At 41.4% G+C, this 19,127-nt stretch overlaps 1 protein-coding gene and 1 pseudogene across 3 annotated transcripts in view; one reads left to right on the top strand and one right to left on the bottom strand.

The window, feature by feature from the left end:
- COMMD1 (copper metabolism domain containing 1) overlaps nucleotides 1–19,127 on the top strand; it is a 158,762-nt gene that overhangs the window by 34,787 nt on the left and 104,848 nt on the right. The window contains exon 1 of one of the 3 annotated variants that reach the window (XM_062209513.1): nucleotides 18,587–18,744. The exons of the other annotated variants lie outside the window; for them this stretch is intronic. The gene's annotated coding sequence lies outside the window, so the exon portion shown is untranslated. Of the gene's footprint in view, nucleotides 1–18,586; nucleotides 18,745–19,127 lie in introns of those variants that run through there. 3 annotated transcript variants of the gene reach the window in all.
- Nucleotides 1,367–18,766, bottom strand: LOC133772958 (large ribosomal subunit protein eL6-like; annotated as a pseudogene).

Raw genomic sequence — 19,127 nt, forward strand, 5'->3', positions numbered from 1 at the left:
AGGCAAATATATGTCTCTGGATGCCAGAATCAGCCTCTCCAATTTTTGGGAATAAAGCCTTAGATCTCGGTTTGTGCAATCATATTTTATTATGTTGTTATTTTTAAGTTAAAGTTTGATAGATTATTTAAAAAATCTCTTTACTTGAAAGCACTTTCTTTTCCCATTTATCCATCATATATATGGCAGTTACAGACTGCATTGCAGACTGAACCTGTCTTTTTCTTACCATTTAATTTTCCTGAGAATATGGCATTGATGGGAATGAAACCCTACCGAGTAAAGAAGCCATATCTCCTTTTCCAAATTGACTACAAATTTTTCTTCCTCCTCTGCCTACATTCAGTAATGTCTAAACATGCAAAGTTTTTTGGATAAAATCTATACTAACATAGATTAATATAAAACATTACTCTCATTCATGATATTTGTTTGCTGTTATTTCAGTTGTCTCATTTGCTAAGAGATTCCAATACCACCCTGTTTTCCAGGTGCCTCAGTAGTAAAACAGGAAGCTGTATTCTGTGCATGGGGCTAAAATGTGACAGGAAAATAAGAGAACTTTTAGCTTTATGTTCTGTGCTCTAGTTCTTGGTTTATAATAGACAAAGCAGAGGTTGACACCAAGTCTAAGAAGAATGAAAAAGTGAATAAGGAACTTTTTTTTATTAGTGTAATCCAAAATACCTAGATCTAGTTTAAACATCAATAACTATATGTATTTGTTTTGTGTATGTGTATATTTGGAAGACAGAAGAACAGCAGGTTTTCTGTCTGGTTCACTCCTCAAATGCTCATAATATCTGGAGCTGGGCTGAGGCCAGAGCCAAGAGTCAGGAACACAATCCAGGTCTATCACATCAGTGGCAAGAAACCAGCTGACCCAGGGTCTGCATTGGTGGGAACCAAACACAGGTACCACAGTGTGGGATATGAGCACTTACCTGCTAGGCTAAACTCTCCTCAGATTAATTTTTTAAAGTCCCCCCTCCCCTTTTTGAGGGGGGATTTTAAAAAATTTTTTTATTTTTGAGATTACATATTATCAAGTTATGTTCTAGTCAAAGGCTCAATGCTCCACTAAATAGATTTAAACAAGTGAAAAGTAAAAACACCATAGTTCAGCAGGGATATAAGCAAGGACTGAAACAATAATCAGATGAAAATATGTCACCTTCCCTCAGATATAGTACATTTTAAGATAGCCACATAATAGTATGTTTTTCTTAACAATTTGTTTGACAAAGATTTAAAGCGAAGTTTGACAAAACACCATTGCAGCAAAACTGATACAGGCATTTCTTTTGTTTTTTGTATTTTTTTTTTTTTTTGTTATTAGTTATTTAATGAGCTTCTCTTACGAAATTCAGAACACCAGTTTGTGAGGGTAAATTCCGTTCATTGGAGCAAAAACAGATTGCAGGCAGCCCTGGAGCTGAGGTGCAGCCTTGATTTTCGGCAATATTTGCGAATCCACAGCTTTCTGATCAACCTTGTGCTGCTCTGTTATCTCGTATTTCTCTTTCTCCGTGTTGAAGATCTCACCTTCCTGGTGTCTGGGCTTCCACAGCTGCTTCCTCTTGAGATAAGCATCAGTGAGGGGGGGCAGGGGTTGGGATTTTCACACCGCTGATGTCAATTTTCGTGGAGGTGGTGATGACAAATTTCTGGTGTGTTCTACACAGAGGAACCAATTGAGGGAAAGAGGTCCAGTCACAAGCAGCAAACCACTGCTCAGCTGCTTCAGGAAAACCACCCTCTTGCCCCTGTGGCGCCCTGTGAGGATGACGAGGAAGGTCCCAGGGCTGATGCTGGCCCGCAGTTTCCTCACATGCTAACTGATGGGCTTTTTGCCGTGGCTCAACAGCTTCCGAGGGACATCTTTGGTGGGATAGTATCGAGGCATTTTGTGAAGCTTAACCACCCTGGTGCCACCATTCTTGTCACCACCAACTGGTTTTGTGACAGAAACAAGAACCTTCTCTTCTTTTCAATCCTGGATTTGGGAGCCACGTGCTTCCTTTGTACAGGGCTTTCCTGGAATACCTGGCAGTCTGGGCGTGTCTGCCAATCCCTTCACCGGGGCAGGGTTTCGGCTGCGGTGGGGCCTCCCCTTCTTGGGCCTTTCATCCTTGAGGTTCTTCTTTTCAGCTTTGCCGCTGGCATTATCTGCCTTCTTGGCCGGAGGATTCTTCTTGGTGTCCGGCTTTGGAGCTGGAGCTTTTTTACCCACCACCTTGCAAGATGGGAAAGAGAACTGTTCTTTGATTTTTTTTAAACTTTAGTTCCCACATATAAGGGAGAACATACAGTGTTTGTCTTTCTGTGTCTGGCTTATTTTACTCAGCATGATGTTGTCTAAATTTTTAAAGCTGAGAAGCCAAACCAAGAATTTGTCACCAGATTTCATCTGTAGTACTTATAGATGTGGGTGAATTCTTTTCTTTTTAATGTCTCCAAAATGTATGATTCCTAGGTAAGTAAGTTCCTTACCTTACTAACCTCTAAGTTTGGGAACTCTGTAAGTTAGGTTGGTTTTTCTTTTCATTCTTTTTTTTAAGATTTATTTTATTTATTTGAAAAGCTGAGTGACACACACAGACACACAGACACACACACACACAGATCTTTGAATTGCTGATTCGTTCTCCAAATGGTTGCATTGGCCGAGGCTGGGCTGCACCAAAGCCAGGGTCTTCCATGTGGATGGCAAGAACCCAAGTACTTGAGCCAAAGTGGAGCAGCCAGTACTTGAACCCGTCTCCAATATGGGATACTGGTGTTGCAGTAGCCTAACCCACTGTGCCACAGCACCACCTCCAGAATGGTTTTTCTAAACCCCTCCCACCAAAGAAAACTTTTATTTAACAAGTACAAATTTCATAAGTACAACTTTAGGAATATAGTGATTCTTCCCACCATATTCGTCTTCCCACCCCCACTCCCACACCGCCTTCTTCTCCATTTCCCATTCCCAGTCTCATTCTCCATTAAGATTCATTTTCAATTAACTTTATATACAGAAGACCAACTCTATACTAAGTAAAGATTTTAACAATATGCGTGTGCGCACGCACACACACACAAACACACACACAACAAAAGCTGAGAATAAATTTTACAGTTAATTCTCGTAATACAACTCATTGACAGAGGTTGTACATGGAGGTAAGTGCACAGTGACTACTGTTGTTAATTTAACAACACTTTGATGTATGATGCCAGTGATCATCTGAGGCTCCTAACATGAGCTGCCAATGCTATGGAGGCCTTTTAAATCCACAAACTCCATTAGTATTTAGACAAGACCATAAGCAAAGTGGACGCTCTCTCCTCCCTTCAGAGAAAAGTACCTCCTTCTTTGATGGCCACTTCTTTTTTTTTTTTTTTTTTTTTTGGCAGACAGAATGGACAGTGAGAGAGAGAGAGAGACAGAGAGAAAGGTCTTCCTTTTTCCATTGGTTTACCACTCAGTGGCTGTTGCCGCTGGCGCGCTGCTGCCAGCGCGCTGCCGCCAGCCCACTGCACTGATCCAAAGCCAGGAGCCAGGTGCTTCCTCCTGGTCTCCCATGCAGGTGCAGGGCCCAAGGACTTGGGCCATCCTCCACTGCACTCCCGGGCCACAGCAGAGAGCTGGACTAGAGGACCAACCGGGACAGAATCTGGCGCCCTGTCCGGGACTAGAACCCAGTGTGCCGGTGCCTTGGGCGGAGGATTAGCCTATTGACCCACGGCGCTTCTAAGAGGTCTTTGGAAGTACTGACTCCCTTAAGTCAACCTTGATTCCTTAAAATTGTGTGCTTGTATTTGATTATATGCACAACATTCTCAAATGTAACATTTCAATCAAAGCTTTGCTGTAGTAACCAGTTTTCCCAATTATATCCTCTTAAAAGGAGAACAAATTCTTATTGAACTTACACTAATAACTATGCTGTCATGAAAGTGAAAGCTTTCCATAAGAGTTTTAGAGTTCTGGAGGGTTCAGTTAGGGAGAAAAAGAAAAGTGTTTCATTTTTGTTTACAAAGGTATAATTTAAATTGTTGTGAATTATAAAGAGAAAAAACAAAGGTGTTCCTAAGTCTAGAAAAATAGAAGGTTTATAGAGCTAACAATGTTCCAGATAAGCAAACAAACCCTAAAAATTACTTTCATTCTTTAGTTCATTCTGTTCCATATAATTTTTTCTTATTCTGCTTGATCTTGAGTTACCAGTTTTATGAACGTAGCTGCCTTCCTAGAGTTATGAAATTCTTAGTCAGTGTTACCCTATGGCTATATAAGAAGTGCCATCAGAAATGTGTACCCCAGAGTATATTCTATGGGTCTGTAATGCTGTCTCTTAAGGTGAACATGAATCCTTTTGATACGTAGGTGATTGCAAGAATTTTCAGGGAAGCATCGTGGTAAAACTATATATGAATGAAGACAGTCTTAAAATGGCTGTGGTTGAGGATGTATTGAGAATTCATTATAGAAATAATTAAGTTGGGGATGGACTTTGTGATGTGATGGGTTAATCTGCTTCTTGGGATACCCACATTTTATGTCAGAATGCTTGAAACTGAGTCCTACCTCTGCTTCTGATCCTGCTTTCTACTAATGCTTCTGGGAGGCACTGGATGATGGTGTAAGTGCTTGCGTTCCTGCCACTCATAGGAGTTGGAGTTCCCAGGTTCTGCCTCGCCCAGCCCTGGATGTTGCAGGCATTTTGCATTTGGGGAGTGAGTGACCCTGCTTATAGAAGACATCTATCCTCGTCTATCAGTCTGCCTTCTAAATCAATAAGTAAAAACATTTAAAAAATCATTTGACAAGGAAATTTGATTTTCTATGACATCCAACTTAAAAAAATTTTTTAAATTGTTTGTTTTTAAAGATTTATTCATTTGAAAGGAAGAGTTACAGAGAGGGAGAAAGAAAGGGAGAGGGGTAGGGGAAAGAGGTAGGACTAAAGCCAGGGGCCAGGAGCTTCTTCTGTGTCTGTCTTGTGGGTTCAGAGGCCTAAGCACTTGGGCCATCTTCCGCTGCTTTCCCAGGTGCATTAGTGGGGAGCTGGATCAGAACTGGAGCGGCTGGGACATGAACTGGCACCCATATGGGATGCTGGTATTACAGGCATCGGCTTTACCTGTTATGCCATGATGCTGGCCCCAACATAGAACAGTTTAAGATAACTGGAATTAAGACTGGTAACATTATATTGGAACATATCATGGACAACTCAGGTACTCTCAAATTTCTTGAACATCATATAATTTCCCAAGTACTTATATTAATAACATTTACCTATAAGATATAACCTAGAGATGATTAACCATCACTTCTTATTTGAGAATGTTTCCCATGCAGTTTATCATTAATAAGCCTGGGGCTGGTGCTGTGGCGTAGCGGGTAAAAGCTGCCGCCTGCAGTGCTGGCATCCCATATGGGCACCGGTTTGAGTCCTAGCTGCTCCACTTCCTTTCCAGCTCTCTGCTATGGCCTGGGAAAGCAGTAGAAGATGGCCTAAGTCCTTTGTCCCCTGCACCCATGTGGGGGACCTGGAGGAAGCTCCTGTCTCCTGGCTTCAGATCGGTGCAGCTCCAGCTGCTGCAGCCCATTGGGGAGTGAACCAGTGGATGGAAACCTCTCTCTCTTTCTCTCTCTGCCTCTCCTTCTCTTCATGTAACTCTGACTTTCAAATTAATAAGTATTTAAAAAAATATTAATAAGCCTAATCATTTTAAATATCTTTATTTATTCTGAAGATTAATTAATTTATTTGAAAGATAGAATGACAGATTTTCCTCTTGTGGTTCATTTCCCAGATGGCCAGAAGTCAGGAGCCTGGAACTCCATTTGGATCTCCCATGAGGGTGGCAGGGAACTAAGTACCTGGGCCATCATCCACTGCCTTCGCAGGCACTGTAACAGTGAGCTGGACTGGAAGCAGTGTCAATAGGGTTGTCAACAACAGGTGGCTGGCTTGCCTGGATTATTTTTCGCTAATGGAGTAATTAATTGTAATTCAGAGAAACACAAGTAGGGATAGTAAAGCAAAGTTTATTAAAATACTTACCAAGGTTGCAGTGTTCCAGTCAGGAGAAAAACGTATTGGGATAGTAAAACAAAGTTTATCAGGGAGTAGATTAAGATGGTGGAGCAGGGAAGGAGCTTACTGCTCTAGTCTAGGGGAAGAAAGTTTAAAAAAAAAGTGGAAAGAGTACAGTCTCAGGGAAGAGTTATGGAGAAAACTGCAGAGGAATCTCTATGTGGAGGTCATGGACCCGCACAACTCAGGACCCCAGCAGCTGAGAGCCCCTGCACCAGTGTTGGAGAGTGAGGTGAGACTAGACTACAGTAGCCCAAGCCACTGGCAGAAAAGCTGCAGGAAGACTCTAGAGGGAATCTGGCTTGGAGTCCTGTGGGGGATAATGTACCTGCCATACTAGAGGAGTAAAAACAAAGTGGCGGGGAATGTTTCTCTTGCCCTGATCACCCTGCAAGGGTGTCCGGTAACAAGCTGATAGAGAGCAGGTGCCACTTTGGACATATGTAACAGCTATGCCAGCTCGTGTCCGCACTCAGCAACCAGCCAAGCGGAGACTCCTGAGTCTGGTGGGAAGAACAGAGAGAGGGGCTAGGTGCTCATGACTGTGGAGGCTTGTGTGCCAGGACTGTGAAAATACTGAGGCTGTGTGGGAGGACTCAGGGTGTGGCTGGGACTTTGGGCAGTCACTGTGGGAGGCACCACATGATCAGGGCTCCCTGGTTACCTGGTGAGAGACATTGTTGGGTAATCTGAGCCTATCCTGAGGACTGCACAGATGCTTTGTGTGATCCTTGTGGCAGAGCAGACGAATAATGCACCTATTAGGGCTGGCGCCCAGGCTCTGGTCTCCTTTGAGGAGAGGAGCTCAGCTCAGTCTACGCCTGCAGATAAGAACAAACTCCCCTTGTGATTTAAAAAAAAAAAAAAAAAAAAAGGTTTACCATGCCAAACCTGGGTGTGTCACCTCAGAAATACTCTTCACCCTAGAGCACTGAGCAGAACTCCCTGGCCACATCCACCAGATGCCTCTAGGTATTCGCTGAAAGCAGACACTCCACTAATCTGCAGAGGCATAGTACAGAGATAAAAGATGCCACTGCCAAAAAACAAAGAAACCAACGAGCATCTCCACAAATGCCAAATAACAAATGCACCAATTCAAGAAACAAGAATAAGGAAGACAACATGATGCCCCCTAAGAACACAAGAATTCAATACTAGATTATGAAGATGATGAGATAGAAGAAATGTCAGAAATAGAATTCAAAAAATTGACCATAGAATTACTTAGAAGTAATCAGAAGCAAGTGCAAGAACTAATGAAATCTGTACATGACATCAAAGAAAATTTCTCTCCTGTGATTTTCAATCACAGGACATTGGCAGATTTGGATTAAATCTTCAACCCAGAGATTAAATTCCTGAATTTTATAAATAATGCTGGAAAATAGCATGTGATAAAAGAGGCTGAGCCAACCATATGATATGGAGACGACTGCTACTGACAGCAATTCTAACATGGCTCATGCAATCTCCATTCAAATGTCTAGAATGAGAAATTAGCAGAGGCATATTCATGAGACTGTCATTTTCCCTGTGAGTACTAAGGGCACATTCTGAGAGTTACATTGCTCATCTTAGAAAGGACTGACTAAGATAATCAGTGTGCAGGTACTGTACTTACACAATTTACTGACAAATCTTACAACATCCCAGTATATATGGACACAAACATTCATTTGTCTATTCAGACATGTATACATACATAGATATTAGAGTAAGTGAAGCTTGAAAACAATAAAGGATAACTGCAGAAGTTGAAAATGTGTTATGAACTTTCTGTCAATTATATAAAGTTTGACATCTTAAAAAACAGAGCAAATAAGGCAAAAACTTACAGAATGTTACCACACATTATACAAAATGGCAAATATACATCAGCAAACACACTGTCAGTGTCTACACAAAATAGTCACATGTAACAGACATTAACTTTTCAAGAAAAGAGGTTTCAGATACAAATGCCAGTGTTATATTAAGACAGTACAGTATTACCAAAAGATAAATACTAATCTATAAATAATGTATCTATTGCATTCTAAATATATATATTTTATCTCCATTTATTATAATTTAGTTAAATCTCCATTTATTAAAATTAAATTTCACAGTAAATTGTTACTTTCTAACCTTTCACACTTTATAACAGTGTTACGTTTTTGCTACTTCAAAGAAATAACCTACAGTTTCCCAGAAGAATACTTTTTAATACTGGCAGTCTTCTTTTTCAATGCAGAAAATAAATATCTTTTTCTGTCAGATAGCTCAAAATTAAAAACTTCACACCATGCTGTTTTTCTAAATTAGAGGTTTGTTTATTATTTGAAAGTCAGAGGGATAGAAGAGACAGATACACACACACAATTGAGAGAGAGAGAGAGAGAGAGAGAGAGAGAGAGAGGGAGGGAGGGAGGGAGGGAGGGAGAGAGAGAGAGAGAGAGAGAGAGAGAGGGAGGAAGGGAGGGAGGGAGAGAGAGATACCTTACATTTGCTTATTTACTTCCCAAATAGCTACAACAGCCACAAAATTGAGATCTTAAAGAGAAATAAAAATGGAATCTTGGAAACAAAGAATTCAATAGAACAAATAAAAAATGTACTAGAAAGCCTTAACAACAGAATCGGTGAAGCAGAAGAAAGAATATCCAACTTAGAAGACAAAGTACAGGAAATTATACAATCAGACCAAACACAAGAAGAAGAAAATAGAAAACTAAAAAACACTGTTGGTAATTTAAAGGGCACTATCAAATGACCCAACATACGGATTCTAGGAGTTTCTGAAAGTGTGGAAAGAGAAAGGATTAGAAGACCTGTTTAATGAAATAATAATAGAAAATTTCCCCAATTTAGAGAAAGAAAGGGATATCCAAGTACAGGAAGCACATAGAACTCCTACATGATCAGAAAAGATCTTCACCACGACACATTGTAATCAAACTCTCCACAGTAAAACATAAAGAAAGGCTCTAAAATGTGCACAAGAGAAATGCCAGATTACTTTCAGAAGATCTCCAATTAAACGCACAGCCACTTGGGGAGTGAACCTCGGATGCAAGACCTTTCTCTCTCTCTCTCTCTGTGTAACTCTTTCAAATAAATAAATCTTAAAAAAAAGGAGAGAATGTTCCAACATTGGAGCAGTCTCTTTAAATATCACTTTGACCTCAGAATCAGCCCTTAAAGCATGGTCTGGCTGAAAAGCCCACAAGAGCATTTCAGGCATGGAAAGCCAAGACATTGTGGCAAAAAATGTCCTACATGAAGGACCTCAGTGGCTGAGACCCCAGTGCAAAGAAGTGGTCAAAGAAGGAGGTACTTTTCTCTGGAGGAAGGAGAGAACTTCCACTTTCCTTATGGCCTTGTCTAAATAGTGATGGAGTTTCTGGATCCAAGTGGCTTCCATAGCCTAGGCTGCACATGTCAAGATCCTCAGGTGATCACTGACATCATACATAAGAGTGTTAATTGTTAGATTAACAACAGGAATCACTGTGCACTTCCCATGCAGGACCTCTGTCAGTGAGTTCTGTTATGAGAATTAACTGTAAAACTTTTTCTCAAACAGCTTTTTTTTTTTTTAAAGATTTATTTATTTATTTGAAAGTCAGAGTTACACAGAAAGAGAAGGGGAGGCAGAGAGAGAGAGAGAGAGAGAGAGAGAGAGAGGTTCTCCATCTGCTGGTTCACTCCCCAATTGGCCGCAACGGCCAGAGCTGCGCCTATCTGAAGCCAGGAATCAGGAGCTTCCTCTGGGTCTTCCCACACGGGCGCAGGGCCCAAGGACTTGGGCCATTTTCTACTGCTTTCCCAAGCCATAGCAGAGAGCTGGATCAGAAGTGGAGCATCCAGGATGCGAACTGACGCCCATATGGGATGCCGGCACTGCAGGCAGTGGTGGCTTCACCCGCTACGCCACAGTGCTGGTCCCAGTTTTTTATTTTTTATTTTTTTATTTTTTTTTAAGATTTATTTTTTTGAAAATCAGAGTTACACAGAAAGAGAGAAGGAGAGGCAGAGAATGAGAGGTGTTCCGTCTACTGGTTCACTCCCCAATTGGCCACAACGGCCAGAGTTGAGCCTATCTGAACTAAGGAGCCAGGACCTTCTTCTGGGTCTCCCTTGGGGGTCAGGGGCCCAAAGGCCCAAGGACTTGGGCTATCTTGTACTGCTTTCCCTGGCCATAGTAGAGAGCTGGTCGGAAGTGGAGTAGCCGAGACTCTAACGGGCGCCCATATGGGATGCTGGGACTGCAGGTGGCAACTTTACCTGTTATGCCACAGCACCAGCCTCTCAAGCAGTTTTGTGTGTGTGTGTGTGTGTGTGTATGCATATTGTTTAATCTTTACTTAGTATAGAGTTGGTCTTCCATGTATAAAGTTAATTGAAAATGAATCTTAATGGAGAATGGGATTGGGAATGGGTGAGGGAGGAGGAGAGGGGTTAGGAGTAGGGATGGGTGGGGGGTTATGGTGGAAAGAATCACTATATTCCTAAAGTTGTACTTATGAAATTTGTACTAAAATAAGAGGTTTCTTTCGGGGTAAAAAAATAATGACAATGAAAAGAAAATTTATCAATACCTGTTCTTAGACCAGGGGAGATGGGCCAGTCAAGGCTTGTTCATCCTTTCTTCTTGGTTTAGGACTTTTATCCCTAAAGCTTACAAGTATTTACTGGATTTGAGTCCATGATGGTCATGATTGATATTTGTGATTGGTATGTAAGAGTTGCCTATCTTTGGGCTTTCTGCGTATATGGCTATAAACTAGACTATTCTGGCTGAGCTCCCATTTTATAAGGATACTTTAATGACAAGTTATTTTTTTCTTCTATTTTTTTAAATGAAGACATTTTCCTTTTTAATTTTGTTTTTTAAACATTGATTTTTATTTATTTGAAAGGTAGAGTTAAAGAGAGAAAAGGAGAGACAGAGATCTTCGATTCATTGGTTCACTCCGCAGATAGCTGCAATAGCTGGGGAAGCTTGGAACTTAAACCAGTTCTCCCATGTGGGCAGCAGGGACCTAAGTGTTTGAGTTATCACCTGCTGCATTCCACGGTATGCATTTGTAAGAAGCTTATGTGGAAGCTGAGCCAAGACTAGAACTCAGGCATTCTGATATGGGATGCTGGTTTCCCAAGTAGTGGCTTAAGTACTGTGACAAATATCCACCCCTAAAGCTGACTTTAAAATCTTACTGTTAATCTGTTCAGTGTTAGGTAGCTTGACCAGGTAATATAAGATTTTCTGTCTCTTTTTCTCCCTGCATGTGCTGTTTATATAACTATTGAGCTTTTGTCTTTCACTTTCCCTTCCTCTTTCTCATTCTGGGTCAACCTTTAGCCACCTCCAAATGACTATTTTAGGACAAAATTACTCTTCTGTCTGTCTCTTTTTTTGACAGCCAGAGTGGACAGTGAGAGAGACAGAGAGAAAGGTCTTCCTTTTGCCGTTGGTTCACCCTCCAATGGCCACTGCAGCCGGTGCTCTGCGGCTGGCGCATCACGCTGATCCGAAGCCAGGAGCCAGGTGCTTCTCCTGGTCTCCTATGCGGGTACAGGGCCCAAGCACTTGGGCCATCCTCCACTGCACTCTCGGGCCACAGCAGAGAGCTGGACTGGAAGAGGACCAACCGGGACAGAATCCGGCGCCCCGACCGGGACTAGAACCTGGTGTGCCAGTGCTGCAGGCGGAGGATTAGCCTATTGAGCCAGGGCGCTGGCCTCTTTTGTTTCTTAGCAAAAAGTTCTTACATTCCTAGAGTAATTTTCATACATAATCATTTACTTTTACCATTGTTCCGAGTAGTTTTGTTTATATATATTATTTTAACCTTTTGTTATCTTTTGACAAAATTTACTTATTGAATGGCCAAGTGACAGAGAGATCTGTTGTCCACTGGTTCATTCTCCAAATGGCTAGCAATAGTGAGGGATAGGCAAGGCTGAAGCCAGAAGCCAAGTGCCAAGGTCCCAAGTACTTGAGCTGTCTTCTACTTTCCCAGGTGCATTAGCAGGAAACTGTATCTGAAATGGAGCAGCTGAGACTCGACCTGGAACTCTGATATGGGGTGCTGGCATCACAGCCAGCAGCTTACCCCACTGCACCACAGTGTGGCCCCCGTTAATAATCTTTACTTTGCAGAGAAAAGTAGGAAATATGTTATTGTAAATTCATTGTCATATGCCAGCACTTTTGTAGCAGCTTAGCAAATTTTATTAATATAGGAACTTCTGTGGCCTCTTCCTGAAAGGCTACACTGCCAAGGAGAGAGTAGGGAGACGGTGTTCTTCCCACAAGAAGCGCTGGGGACAGGTTTCAGTGAAACATATCCATCTCTATTCACAGCCACGTGAATAAAGGGCAGGCAGAAGGGGGTAACTAATTCAAGGCAACACTAATTCTATAGGACAGAACCGACACTGGTGCCAATACGCCTCTCCAATCAGCTTGAAATTCACATAGCTAGGGTAACTTTCCAGGTTGGGCCTTGGCCACACCCAAGAACAGTTTACCTGATTGGCAGAAGGCGGGTATGGGGGAAATGTGTCTGGGGGTCCTGCCGGTTGCCAGCAGTCAGGCAAACTGCATGGTCTAGGCGGGCAGCCTCACAGGATCACTCATATCTCCCTCCTTTGTTTTAGGGCAAGTGTGACCCTGCTTAGCATGGCATGGCAACAAGCCACAACCCACGATAAGCTTTGGGTTAAACTGAAGAACGCCTAGCATGGGGATTAAGGGCAGGGAGGAAAACGAAGGGCAAAGGGAAAAAAGACCAGGCCCACTGTGTTGCAGTCTTTTTTGATTGGCACGTGGGCATACAGATGTGATCAGACAGGGACATGAGATCAGCCAGGGGGCATGGTGAAGGTGTGGTCTTCCAGCTCACAAACCGAATCCTATATACCTGCCTACATCATTCCCCTTTCAGAGACTCCATTCCCTTAATCCTAAGGGATGTTGAAAGGCACAGAGTCATCCTGTCTTCTGAAACTGCTTCCTGCTTATGAGGGGCGTAGTGCAGGCCCTGCCTGTTCTGGGTCTGGAAGTCTCTGCCTATCTCAGCTGACAATTTATTTTGTGAGCTGGAGCAGCTTCACTCATCGCCAATGTCTGCATCCCCTGCATGGTCAGTTACTCCCAGAAGTCGAATTCTGAAACATGTAAATTTGTTAATTAGTATGAGCAAAACTGGGACAAGATCAACTGTAAGTGGAGTGCCCCTCTAAGATGAAAAGAACGTATCTTATAGACTTGCAGATAGTGGGTGCTGATAGACTGTAAGTCCATTTAGCTTGAGTATAGAGAATTATAATAGAAGAACCCATTAGGAGTTTTATTGCCAATGGCAGTTCCCAGAGAGAATCAAAAGAGGCAGGTATAGCATATCTGCCTTAAGGTGCAGCAGTTTTGATGTGATGAAGGCAAAAGCTTTACTTATCTTTTTTTCTTAAGACCTCTGGCTTACAGGAATAATCAGGTATGTCTTTTGTGTTCCCCTGTGAAGACTTAAGAGATAGAAGTCTGATCCTAATTTCACTGAGGTTGTCCTGCTCAGTAACACCTGGTAAAGTCCCTTCCACTTAAGCTGTAACCAATCTGAAGAGGATCTTTCTATGAATGGCTTGTTCAGGGAAAGGCACTGACGTTGGCTTTTCGGAGGGTTAGCTTTCGGAGGCTGGCGTCCAGGGTTTGTTTTTTTATTTTGGATGTGCATTACATTCTACCAGCCATGTGTGAGTGAACCAGTTTCTTCACATAATTGCCAGCATTTGGTCTTGTCACTATGTTTAAATCTTAATCGTTCTGGGGTCGGTGCTGTGGCATAGCAGGTAAAGCTGGCGCCAGTTCAAGTCCCAGCTGCTCCACTTCCAGTCTAGTTCTCTGCTATGGCCTGGAAAAGCAGTAGAAGGTGGCCCAAGTCCTTGGGCCCCTGCACCTGTGTGGAAGACCCGGAAGAAGCTCCTGGCTTTGGATTGGCGCAGCTCCACCGATTGGAGAGTGAACAGGAGGATGGAAACCTCTCTTTCTCTCTCTGTAACTTTGACTTTCAAATAAATAAATATTTTTTAAAAATTACATTCTTTAGAAAAAATCTTAATCATTCTGATAAGTATATAGTAATATATCATTGTAGTTTTAATTTGCATTTCTAATATTTTTCATGTACTTATTTACCATCTGTATATTTTCTTTGGTTAAATGTCTCATATTTTTTGTTCATTTATAATAGGATTGTTTGTTTTTAATATTGAATTTTTGAAAGTTCTTTATATGTTTGTTACCAGTTTTGTTGGATATGTGCTTTTAAAATTTTTTTTTATTTATTTGACAGGTAGAATTACAGAGAGAGAGAGAGACAGAGAGAAAGGTCCTCTTTCCGCTGGTTCACCCCCCAAATGACTGCTATGGCTGGCGCTGCGCCGATCTGAAGCCAGGAGCCAGGTGCTTCTTCCTGGTCTCCCAAGCGGGTGCAGGGGCCCAAGCACTTGGGCCATCCTCCACTGCCCTCTCAGGCCACAGCAGAGAGCTGGACTGGAAGAGGAGCAACCGGGAATAGAACCTGGCACCCATATGGGATGCCGGTGCCTCAGGCAGAGGATTAACCAAGTGAGCCACGGCGCTGGCCCCAAGGGATATGTGCTTTGAAAATACTTTCTTCCAGTCTGTAGCTTTCTTCCAATATTCTTTGTAGAGTTTTTTGCATAGAGCAAGAGTTAACAGTTTTTTAAATACTTTTATTTTCATTTGAATCTAAAGGCAGAGAGGGAGAGAGAACTTCCATCTGCTGGTTCACTCCCCAAGTGGCCACAACAGCCAGTCTGGGCCAGGTCAAAGCCAGAAGCCAGGAATTCCACCTGGGTCTCCTACATGGGTGGCATGGGCCCAGGTATTTGGGCCCTCTTCTGCTGCCTTCCCAGGCACATTAGCAGGAGCCTGTATCAGAAGCTGAGTAGCAAGGTCTGGAAATGTCACTCCATATAGGATGCTGGTATTGTAAGAAGTGGCTTAATCTGCTGCACCACAATATCGGCCCCCTGTTTTAGCTGTTCTACTTCCTCTGCCTTTCTATATAAAGTTTAGAATAATTTTGTTTGTATCTACAAAAAAACTTGCTAGGATTTTGGTGGGAGTTGCATGTATAACAATCTATTTTCTCTCCCTACTCCCATGCTTTCTGTGTTCATATGGCATATCAGTTTCAGATGGATAACTTAGTTTTTAACATTTAAACAATTATTATTGGGTCACTATATTTCAGTCAAGTGCATCTTTAGCAGATTGTTTATCTGTAGTGACAGGAGACCAGTGGTTTCTCTCAGTTTCCCATCTTTGGCCACACCACGTGGTATCACTCTCTGATTATTTTCCAAGAGCAACTTTGTCAAGAACACTAATATGAATTACATTTTTGCTATTCAGATTCTTCCTTTCCCCTAATTTTCTTTTGACTCTGAGCCCTTTTCTAATTGCAAGGTCGGAAGTTAACACCATGGATTATTTTCTGCCTTTATCTTAAAGGAGTTTATGGTTTGTGAATATAGGTGGGAGTGTTTTGCAAGCAAGAAGTTGGTGGTGGTATATACTGCTGGACCTAATACTGTTCTGCAGCATTTAATATTTTTTATTTGACAAGTTGTTGATACAGTTTTGAGTGCTCCTTAGACATGAATTCCACTTCAGGGGGTTGTGTTAGATGTTGTGTTTGTAAAGATAAATAGACTCTGCCCTGAAAGATGAGACACTGTTGCATACAAATATTTTCTAAGCAGATAATTTCATTCCTTTGAGGTAGGTGCAGTGATAAGACATACATGTATTTAAGATGCGTTTAGGATTGAGAGGGGTACTTAACCTTACTAGGAGAGCAGAAGATTGGGGAAGCCATATTTAAACTGAGTCTTGACTGGTGAATAGAAGTTAATTTTGTGAAGGTGGTGATACAAAGACATTTTAGGCAGTTAGAATAACCTGAGCAAAGGTACACAGAAAGAGCAAGCATGTTAGGATTACTAGTAGGGGAATCACAGACAGGTTACTGGGGTTTGAACTTCAAGTGTGGGAGGCAGAAGTTGTAAAATAGGTACTAAAAGATAAGCCAGGGCCTGTTTTATTGAGGTTGCACTTGATTCTCAAGCCTGTCTAACCTAGTGCCTCCTTTTTATAGTAAATATTTCCTGATGCCCCTTTATTATCTTTGAATGGAATTTTTACTTAATTTTAATTTATATATAATAGAGTTAACCTTTATAATTTCTAAGTAAATTGATATGACATAAATGTAATGAAAGGAAATAATAAGTTAAAACAATACGTTAATTTGAAATATATTTATAATATAAATGTTCACATTTTATTGCCTTAGAAAATATAACAGATTAATCAGATGCTTGTACCTACAGAAGGAACCACTGAATGTGCAGCAACAAATGTAGATATGTACAGATGTGTTGGTAAAATCAGATATTTTAAATTGTATTGACATTGATAATGAGGTTTTCCATAATGATCAACATTTTATTTGTAAAGTTCTAATCAAGCCAAAGTATGTTATGTTACTTGTATTCTTGGAAGATTTTATATTTATTAAAACTTTACAAGCTATTTTTATATATATATAAGTTAATTTCTAGGCTTTAGTAATTATAAACAGTCTTTTTCTACATACTGTCAGAAATGGTGCTATAAAGTCATGTGCAACACAAGTCAGTTGGTTCTGTGGGATGATTTTGAGCAGAGGTTGGCAAACTACAGCCCACAGACTGCCTGTTTTTGTATAGCCCCTAAGCTGAGTTTACCTTGTTAGAAGGTAAAAAGGAAAAATACGCAACATACAAGGGATAACACCTTTACAGGAAATTTACCAGCCCTGATTTTCTTAGGCACTGTGGGATGCCTAGCATCTCTAGCTTCTGCTTGGATGCCAGTAGTGCTCCCATCACTTTGAATCCAAAGATAGCTCTAGCATTTCTCAGATGCTTTTATAGAGGGTAGGCAATATGACTTTGTTAAGAACTGCTACCCTGGTTTATCAGTTTTTGATACAGTATTCCTCTGTGACACACTTAGCAGATAACACATGCATGATATTTTTCATGTGGAGTTCCCGTGTTTGTAATTTTTTCCTTCTGTTCAAGGAAACAAAATAAGGAGTGAAATTGTTCATATTAAAATATATTGAAAATTCTCAGATTTATACTTATAAAAATAAATCTTTATAAACCGTTATTTGTATTCCTCCAAACATTATTACTTGTAGCTTACTTCATACTTACAGTAGCATGCTTCATCCTGGCTGATAACCATGGTGGCAGATGACCACCAGCCATGGGTCAGCTTTTTTTATTATTATTATTATTATTTATAATAGAGTCATACAGTGAGAGAGAGAGAGACAGAGAGAAAGGTCCTCCTTCCATTGGTTCATCCCCCAAATGGCTGCCACGGCTGGCATGCTGCGCCGATCCGAAGCCAGGAGCCAGGTGCTTCCTCCTGGTCTCCCATGAGGGTGCAGGGCCCAAGCACTTGGGCCATCCTCCACTGCACCCCCGGGCCACAGCAGAGAGCTGGACTGGAAGAGGAGCAACTGGGACTAGAACCCGGTGTGCCGGTGCTGCAGGCGGAGGATTAGCCTAGTAAGCCGCAGCACTGGCCCATGGGTTAGCTTTAAATAAAGAAGTCAGAGGATCTGATTGGCATTTTAGGTCGATCATGTTGGTGGTATAGAAGATAAATTTGAAGGGATCCGAGCTTAACTGAGGCTTAAGATAGTAAAGGCATCTATCAGGTGGTAGGGACAGAGCAGAGGGAATGTATTTTTAGGTATTTATTTCAGATACAAAGATCAGTAGAACCTGCTGGTTGGAAAGCCACAGGCATTATAACCTGTATTTACTGTTTATTTCTTGTTATGATCACTGGGATAGGTTTTAAATACCAGCAATGCCCGTGCCCCACTCCAGAATTTCTAGAAATTAGAATTCCTGGGATAACATGTGTACACTGATATTTTAAGGTGTATATCATGACTGTGATGTGCAGCCAGTATTGAGTAGCACTAATTCATGTTATGGAGGAGAGGGAAAAATCAAAAGTGAGTAGCAGTAGATGGACGTGACTTGATTTGAACAATGTCTTACTCTGTTAAGTATTCAAATATTTACTGAGTTACATGAAAATTAATGCCTTCAAACTCAAACTAAAATGAATTTCTCATTTAATTTCTCTTTTTAAAAATATTTATTTATTTATTTATTTGAAAGGCAGAGTTATAGAGAGAGTAAGAAAGTGAATGAGATCCTCTGTCCACTGGTTCACTCCTCAAATGACCACAATGGCTAAGGCTGGGCCAGGCTTAAGCCAGGAGCCAGGACCTTCATTGGAGTCTCCTACATGGGTAGCAGGAACCCAAGTACTCAGGCCATCTTCTCTTTTCCCAGGCATTTTAGCAGGGAGCTGGATTGGAAGTGGAACAGCTGGGCCTTGAACCAGTTCCCACATGGGATGCTGGTGTGATGGCAGCCTAACCCACTGCACTATAACACCAGTCCTTCATTTAATTTTGAATTGTCCTAAAGCTGGAAGAATTTACCCCATTTGAAGACACTGTTGACTGGAACTCAGCCATAATAACTTCTGTCACAGGTTGGCCAATACCATAGTTCATGTCTCTTGTTATGGGTTGAAGAAAAGAATGATACAGATCACCTGAACTGTGCCATGTGAATTTGAATTAATTGTAGTACATTATGCACATTAATATTTACATTGAGAGGCATAGCCAGAAGTTTTGGGTGCTATATCTGGTAAGTCAGCATATATTCTATAAATGTTTATTGAATTATAACATGAAATGTCATTATCAGGAAGTTACAGTATTTACCATATAATTTTTACATTAATAAATGAAAGGCAATATGTTTGTCTTTCAGCCCCACTCCCACTTCCATTAGCTGTACTCTACCTGTGTATTGTCCACCTTTATGTTCCTTTGTTCCTAGTGCTGCTGCCCTGTTGCAGTCAGGACT

The sequence above is a fragment of the Lepus europaeus genome, chromosome 13, assembly GCF_033115175.1.
Source record: "Lepus europaeus isolate LE1 chromosome 13, mLepTim1.pri, whole genome shotgun sequence".
Classification (NCBI taxonomy): domain Eukaryota; kingdom Metazoa; phylum Chordata; class Mammalia; order Lagomorpha; family Leporidae; genus Lepus; species Lepus europaeus.